The following is an 8,386-nucleotide window of genomic DNA, read 5'->3' on the forward strand; positions in this document are numbered from 1 at the left end:
CAGGAACTCACTGAGTGGACCAGGCTGTCCTCAAACTCACAGATCAGCTTACATCTGCCTCCCAAATTCTGTGAGTAAAGCCTCTGTCGCTCCACCCAGCTTCTCCAGCCACTGTGGAACCCCGTTTGATCAGACTCTTCTTCAAGGTCTCCAGAAAATAGAATATATATATATATATATATATATATATATATATATATATATATATATATATGTAGTGTGTGTGTGTGTGTGTGTGTGTGTGTGTGTGTGTGTGTGTGTGACTTTGCTTTAAACTACTCTGGCCCTTGGAAGAGTAGGTGGAGATATGGGACAAGTTTGAGTGTGAACATGGGTGCCATGGCCCAGGTATGGAGGGCAGAGACAACTTTCTGGAGGTGGTGTCTCCTTCCACCAGGGATCTGACAGTCCAAGTCAGCAGGTCAGGCTTGCCTGGCAACCAGTTGTAATCCACTGAGCCATTTTACTAGACCAAAACTAACAAATGTTAAGCAGAGATATAACTAAGCACGGAGATATTCATTCTATTACTCTCTGTTTTTATAAATATTTATAATTTTCCCATAATAAAAGTTAAAGTAAGCAAAATTAATTATATATTATATATGTAATGTATATTAATGTATATATGCATTTCTGATTGTGTCCAGCCCCACCATCTTAAATATTAGACACATATTTTAAATTGCTTGAAAAACAGCCCAATTCGTCAGTCTATGAAACTGCCTGCCTAAACAAACACACGTACCCTCTGTTCCTCCCCAGAGCTCCTGTCCTTGTCTTTAAAATGACAATACTATTCAGTCAGGTGCTCAAACTGGTAACTTGGAGACATCCTTGACTCCTCTCTGTGGAGATGGTACAGCAGGTAAAGGCAGCAGCTGCCAAGCCTGGTGACCTCAGTTCAGTCCCTGAGTACCATATGGAAGAAAGACACAGCTGACTCCATTAACTTGTCTTCTACCTCCACAAGCACTCCATGGCACAAGTGTGACCACACACAATACATAAATAAGTGTAATGGAAGTTGGTTTTAGGGCCTGGAGAGATGGCTTAGTAGTTGAGTGTGCACTGCTCTTCCAGAGGAGCCAAGTTAGGATCCCAACACCCACATCACATGCTTCTCAGATTCCCATACTCCAGCTTCAGGGGATCTGACTTAGTGTACAAATCAAACTATCATTTTTTGTCTCTAAATCAGTGGGTGCTGGCTGTGATGGCACATGCTTATAATCCAGTGTTCAGAAGGCTGACAGAAGTGTTATGAGAGTTTGAGGCCAGCCTGGGCTACAAAGCAAGATTTATCTCAAAGAGAAAATAGAAATAAAAGTATCAGTTGGGTGTGGGTTAAAAAAGGGAACAATGGTATAATGAAGTGAAAGCAGGGGCTAGAGAGAAGACTCCACAGTTGAGAGCTGAGGTTCTTAAGATAGTCAAATTCCAGAGGTCTTCAGTTCGATTCCCAGCACTGACTTGGCAGTTCACAACTGTCTGTAACTCCACTTTCAGAGAATCAGACATTCTCTTAGAACTGCCTGTACGAAAAACACCAATACACATACAATAATAAAAACGAATTTTAAAAAAATGGAATTACCTTAATGTTTATCTGCCACAAAGTTAGATACCTTTCCAGAGTGTTATTGGGCATCTTTTCCTGGAGAAATCAAAGGTGACTATCAGCTCTGAAGGTCAGATTGAAATGTATCAACAGTCGTTTCACAGATTAAGCTATTTAATACACCATGGGTCCCCAAACCACAGAGTTATGGATCTTGTTCCCCTAAGGAAGGATACAAACACAAATCTCTCATAGAATATAAATCAACAGAGGCTGGGAGATGGCTCATCAGTGAAGTGTTTGTCATGAAAGTGTGAGCAACTGAGCCTGGATTCCATGTTCCCCGGAAAAAAGACAAAAATCCAGGCAGAGCAGTAATCTGGTGATATCAGATCTGGGGATGTAGAGACAGGAGGATACCAGGGCTCCAATCAGCCAGTCTAGCATAATAATGAGCTTGAGGTTAACCAAGAGACCTTTTCTTATGCTCCCTCTTCTCCTCCTCCTTCTCCTCCTCCTCTTCCTCATCATCATGGTGAGCATTATAATCCCAGCATCACCATCATGTTGCTCACCATGCACACACTAAATAAATAAATGTACTTTAAACACTTTAAACTAGAGGGCTGAGGAGATGGTTCAGTGTTTAAGTGTGTTTGTGCCCTTGCAGAGGACACAAGTTCAGTTCCTAGCAACCACATGGGTAGCACACAATCACCTGTAACTCCTGCTTGAGGTGATCTGATGCTCTCCTCTGGCTTCTATGGGCATTGCATGCAGATGTGCCATGCGAATCTCCCCCCACATACACACATAATTAATAAAAAAATAGATTTTTTGATATTATAAAATTTTAATGTAGAGAGCAAATGAGGAAATCACCCAACATTGAACTCTAACCTCCACACTCATGCTCACATTCGTGCACACACACAGAGGAGCATGTTTACCCACTCACACACACAACCACACATACACACACTTGCACACACAAGCACTCAAGCCCAAAAGGAAAATTAATTAAATCCACATGCTTCCACAGGGACATCTTACAGGTAACTTCTTTTCATTTCTATAAGAGGATCCAAATCATTACAGTCAATTCATTGGAATAGAGGGAACTTCAATTCTGTGTAAGTGCTGCCATGGAATAGAAGGATACTTACAAGATGTAGACTCCCTTGGAAAATGTAACAGCAATGTAGCCTTGCTGAAATTTAGGATCCTTAGCAAGACGCTAACACATTTTGGAAGTGGCATTCAAGTCGTTATTCTCCATGTATAAAACAGGAGCAGTGAGAAATCAAAGGTGGGACTGTTGGTAACTTGCATCTGCTCTAAGAGGAGAACTGACTTAAGTCTCAAGGAGGGTTTGAAGAAGAATGTCCCCCATAGACTCAGATATCTAAACACGTGGTCCCCAGTTGGTGTGCTGATTGGGGATGATGTGGGGAGGGGCAGCCTTGCTGTAGGAAGTCTATCACTGGGGTGGGCTTTAAGGACTCACAGCCTTGCCTCACTTCCAGGTTGCTCTCCCTGCTTCCTGTCTGCACTGGAAGCTGTGTTCTCTCACCTTTCCTCTCCTGATGCCATGTCTTTCTGCCGTGATGAACTCTTATCCCTTTGGGGCCATAAGTCCATACAAACTCTACATAAGTTGGTTTTCATCACGGTGTTTTTATCACAGCAACAGAAAAGTGACTTACACAGGGTGAGACCCTCCCGTCTCCATTAGAGTCATGAGCAGGATGGCACATGTCTGCAATGCCAACCCTCAGGGGCTGGGGCAGGGAGATCAAGTTCCAGGCTAGCCTGGGCTACATAGCAAAATCATGCAGCCCTTCCCCCCTAAAACATAAAATAAAACCAGTGGGGTTATGGTCTGTAAGGCTAAGCATTCAAATAGAACTGTTTATCAAAGTCCTCAGCAAAGGGTTGAAGATTTAGCTCAGTGGTAGAGCGCTTGCCTAGCAAGCGCAAGGCCCTGGGTTCAGTCCTCCGCTCCAGTTAAAAAAAAAAAAAGTTTGCTGGGTGGTGGTGGCACACGCCTTTAAACCCAGCACTCGGGAAGCAGAGCCAGGTGGATCTTTGTGAGTTCGAGGCCAGCCTGGTCTACAGAGTGAGATCCAGGAAAGGCACAAAGCTACACAGAGAAACCCTGTCTCAAAAACCCAAAAAATAAACAAACAAACAAAGTCCTCAGCAAATGTCTCAGGGAACAAGCTGCTATGTTACCTCCTTCACGTTCTTCTAAAGCTCCTGGGGTAAGAAGTGAATTCGAGGTGTTTCCACTTCAGCCATCATTTCATCTGTATCAAGGGGGTCCTCTAGACAACAAAAAACGATGATTAAAATTCATGAAGCAAAACATTAAGTTTTTATTTTGTGTGTATGGATGTTTTTCATACACACACACACACACACACACACACACACACACACACACACACACACACACACACCCTTGTGTGCAGTAACCACAGAAGAAGAGCTCAGGTCCTCTGCAATTAAAGTTACAAACTATTGTAAGCTGCCATATGGGTGCTGGGCACTGATTCCAGGTCCTCCAGTGCTCTTAACTACTGAGCAATCAATCCAGCCCCACCAACAGCGAATTCTAAAATCCAGCATTGAATCACAATAAATAAAAAGAGACATTAACTTGGTATTTAAACTCTGAAGAAAATATTAAAGGTCCTTGATTCTGGTAATTAAACCATTGTTTCTATTAGAGCATAAACATTGCATGTACAATTAAAGATCTGAGTTCATAACATGCAGAGCCTGAAGTCAGGGCAGAGTGTTGAGGCAGCATTTGCTGGCACTCATGCAGGACAGCATGCACAATGCAAAGTGCATGTGTTTGGGGTTCAGAACCAAGGCTGCAGTGGAGTGGGAGATGCACAACTGCCAGAAGGACTCCATGCACTTCACCTTTGATATTGAACTAAATTTTGATCATTATGAGTTCAGAATACTCCTGCCACAATCTTCTCAACCAAGATTCAGTTACATAATCCCCCATGGGGTCTCATGCCACAGAATAAGAAGCTGGAAGCTAGTGGATGGGTTCAGGGTCCAGAAAAAAATGAGAATGTGTCTGAGTTCAACATTCAGAAGATATGAAGAATTCTTACAGCTTAACAAGACAAATAGTGAAATTAAGAAATAGTGTGTGGGCTGGGTGCCAGTGGTGGCCTAAGACGCACTCTACATGGGCCTGGTCTGGGCAGCTTTGGGGCAGCGCCAAATACCTGGGTGTTCCTTCCTTGTTAGATGAATGAGCTAACATTGGTTTCCTTTTCTGGCAGGCAGAGGTGGAAGAAACACTCAAGAGACTTCAGAGCCAGAACAGAGTGCAGGGAACCATTGTGGTGAACACGGAAGACATTCCCATCAAGAGCACCGTGGACAATCCCACTACTACACAATGTGCCAACCAAATGCACAACTTATCTTGAAGGCACGGAGCACTGTGCATGAAATTGACCCCCAGAATGATCTAACCTACCTTTGAATTCGCTCCAAGGAAAATAAAATTATGGTTGCACCAGATACAGACTATTTCCTGATTGGGATTCAGAATCTAACTGAATAACCGAATAAGCCACTGTCTTGGCTTCCTGTGTCTTTCCTTAACTTAACGTCCCCCAGAATAATAGTGCTAATCATGTCAGTGGGCACAGTGTGGTTGTCCGAGAGCCCATATAGACCATGCCATTGATCAGTGGTAGCTCTGCCCACCCCAACAAGGAGTGTCTCTGGTGATCCAGTCAGTTCTCATTTCCAGGCTTTGGAGAAAGAGCTTATGATAAGCCCACACACACCTCACACCTTCCTTCTCACCCGCAGTTCATTTTATCACCCTTGGAAAGCCTGGTTTTTTTTGTTTTGTTTTGTTTTGTTTTGTTTTGTTTTTTGGTTGTTTGTTTGTTTTGTTTTTTTCTTTAACTAAAAATAACTTCGAAATAAAAAAAAGAAAGAAAGAAACAGTGTGTCCAGCCTGGGCTACCAAGTAAGTTCTAGGAAAGGCGCAAAGCTACACAGAGAAACCCTGTCTCGAAAAACCAAAAAAAAAAAAAAAGAAAGAAAAGAAAAGAAACAGTGTGTGTGTGTGTGTGTGTGTGTGTGTGTGTGTGTGTGTGTGTGTGTGTGTTAGACTGAAGAGATGGTTGAGTTGTTAACTTATGTTACTCTTTTGCAGAGGCCCAAGCCCAGTACTAAGGTCTGGTGACTCACAAACACCTCTAACTTCAAGAATGGGTTCAACTATTTCTTCTGTCATCCGTGGGCACCTGCATACAAGAGATTCACATAAATACATGTACATACATTTTAAAGTTGGAATATTTTTTTTATTTTCTGTGTGTGAGTGTTTGGCCTCCATGTGTGTATGCACACTCCCTGTGTGCCTGGTACCTGAAGACTCAAGGAGAGGGGGGTGCATCCTCTGGAGATGGAGGCACAAGCTGTTGTAAGCTGCCATGTGGGTGCTGGGAACCCAACCTTGGTCCTCTGCAAGAGCATCTAATGCTCTTGACTAGTCAGTTACCTCTACAGACACAGGTGGAATGAAAAAAATGTAAGTAAATATGCATGGTGGTGGTGACTTTCTTTCATATTCAGGAGGCAAAGGCGTTCAAAATAAATAAATAGAGCCTGGAAATAGTGCAGCGGTTAAGAGCACTGACTGCTCCTCCCAGCACCCACATTGTAGCTCACAGCTGTCTGAAACAATTCCAGAGAATCTAAAACATTCTCTGACCTCTGTGGGTACTGCATGTACATGGTTCACAGACAATCATACAAGCAAATACTCATACATATTAAATAAATACATAAATAAATAAATATAAATAAATTTTAAGAACATCAAAATCTCAAAACAAACCAAAAACATAAAGAAGGAAATGGGAAAGGATGAAAAGACTTGTCTCCAAGAAGACAGAAATGACTACAGGACCATCAGTCTTTAATGAAATGCAAATAAAACAACAAAGTTCTAATTCTGACCAGACAGACTTTGAGAACATAAAGAAATAGCCAAACAAATGGAAACACATGAACTATGAACCAATAGCTGAGGAGCCCCCAACTGGATCAAGCCCTCTGGATAAGTGAGACAGTTGATTAGCTTGAACTGTTTGGGAGGCCCCAGGCAGTGGGATCGGGACCTGTCCTCAGTGCATGAGCTGGCTGTTTGGAACCTGGGGCCTATGCAGGGACACTTGGCTCAGCCTGAGAGGAGGGGACTGGACCTGCCTGGACTGAATCTACCAGGCTGAATTGAATCCCGAGGGGAGTCTTTGCCCTGGAGGAGATGGGAATAGATGTGGGCTGGGGGGAAGGCATGGGGGGGGGGAGGACAGGGAAATCTGTGGCTGATATGAAAAATTAAATTAAATTATAAAATTTTAAAAAAAATTAAAACTAAAAAAAAAAAAGAAGTAGGATCACTTGTCCATTTTTGGTGGAAAAGTAACAATGCAACCCATGTGGAAAAGTATGGCACTGCTAAAAAGTAACTAAACATGTAATTATCCAATGACCCAGTAATTGCACTCCTACATTTATACACAAGAAAAATCTAAACAAATATTCAGATAAAACCTTACACAAATGTTTACAGCAGTATTGTGGTGATAGCAAACGGTAAAAACAGCCCAAATACCCATTACTGTATGAATACCTGTGGTATAGTCACACACTGGAATACTATTCACCCATGAAGAGGAATGAAGCCCAGAACGCATGGTACAACCTCAAAGCATGATCCTTACAATAACCCCACACAAAAGACAAATTATCCACACCTTCACCTGTTGTGTCCAGAATAAGAAGCCCCACGGCACAGAGAATAGGGGGAGGTTATCAGCAGTGAGAGGAGGGGGAGGAAACAATGACTTCACCCATGAGGAGGTTTGCCTGGTGCTCACAGTTCTGAAACTAGAGAGAAGCTGTGGTTGCCTCAGCTGGTGAACAGGCTCAAGGCCACCGAATTGTGCACTGAAAATGGTAAAGCTGATGTCCCTTGAATTTCCCCTCAGCAGGAACAGATAAAAGAAGACTTCCTGTGTAGCTCTGTCTGTCAGGTGCTAACAAGCTGCAGAGGCCATGTGAGGCTGGATTAGTAGCCCCCGCTGATAGAGCGCTTTCCCAGCATGCACCAGGCCCTGGGCAGGACCCCAGGACTGTATAAACTAGGCAAGGGGGCAATCATATGGTCCCATCCCTTGGCAGGCAGAGGGGGGATTAGAAGTTCAAGGTTATTCTCGGCTGCTCATCACATTGATAAAAACAACAAAGGAGGAGGCAGCTGTGCTGACACAAATCTGTAATCTCATCACTCAGAAGACTGAAGCAGGAGGATTGCCAGGACCAGGATGAGGTACATGAAGTGCCTGAGGCACACACAAGCAAAGGCTAAAAGTGAAAACAACTCCCCTGCTTCTCAGATCCTGACAGAGTGACCTGTGCTGCTTCACAAACAATTAGAACTTAAAGAGCCTGCACCCCAAATGGACACCTGGTGTGACAGGAGTCACTGCTGACAAATAGTGAGCTGCCCACCTTGTCTGCTCAAACAAGTACCCAGAGGGAAAAATGAAGGGGGGCCAGGTAACTGTTCTCAACTGTGGTGAAAGTGCCCCACTCCTGCTGGGGTGCAATTCTCTCTCTCAGAACCAGCCTGCTGTGTCTCTGTCCACAGAGTCTGTTCTTCATTAAAACTCTAATGTCAGTTCTGCTCTCGTGAATCTTTACCCTGCACCATAGACATTCCAGAACAACACGGCTCTGCTCAGTGACAGCCTGAGAGCTGGAAAG

At 43.5% G+C, this 8,386-nt stretch overlaps 1 pseudogene; it reads left to right on the forward strand.

Moving 5' to 3' along the window:
- The first annotated feature begins 330 nt into the window (after positions 1-330).
- LOC102925259 (dynein light chain roadblock-type 1-like) lies at positions 331-5,159 on the forward strand (annotated as a pseudogene).
- The last annotated feature ends 3,227 nt before the right edge of the window (positions 5,160-8,386 follow it).

Source organism: Peromyscus maniculatus, chromosome 2 (genome assembly GCF_049852395.1).
Source record: "Peromyscus maniculatus bairdii isolate BWxNUB_F1_BW_parent chromosome 2, HU_Pman_BW_mat_3.1, whole genome shotgun sequence".
Classification (NCBI taxonomy): Eukaryota; Metazoa; Chordata; class Mammalia; order Rodentia; family Cricetidae; genus Peromyscus; species Peromyscus maniculatus.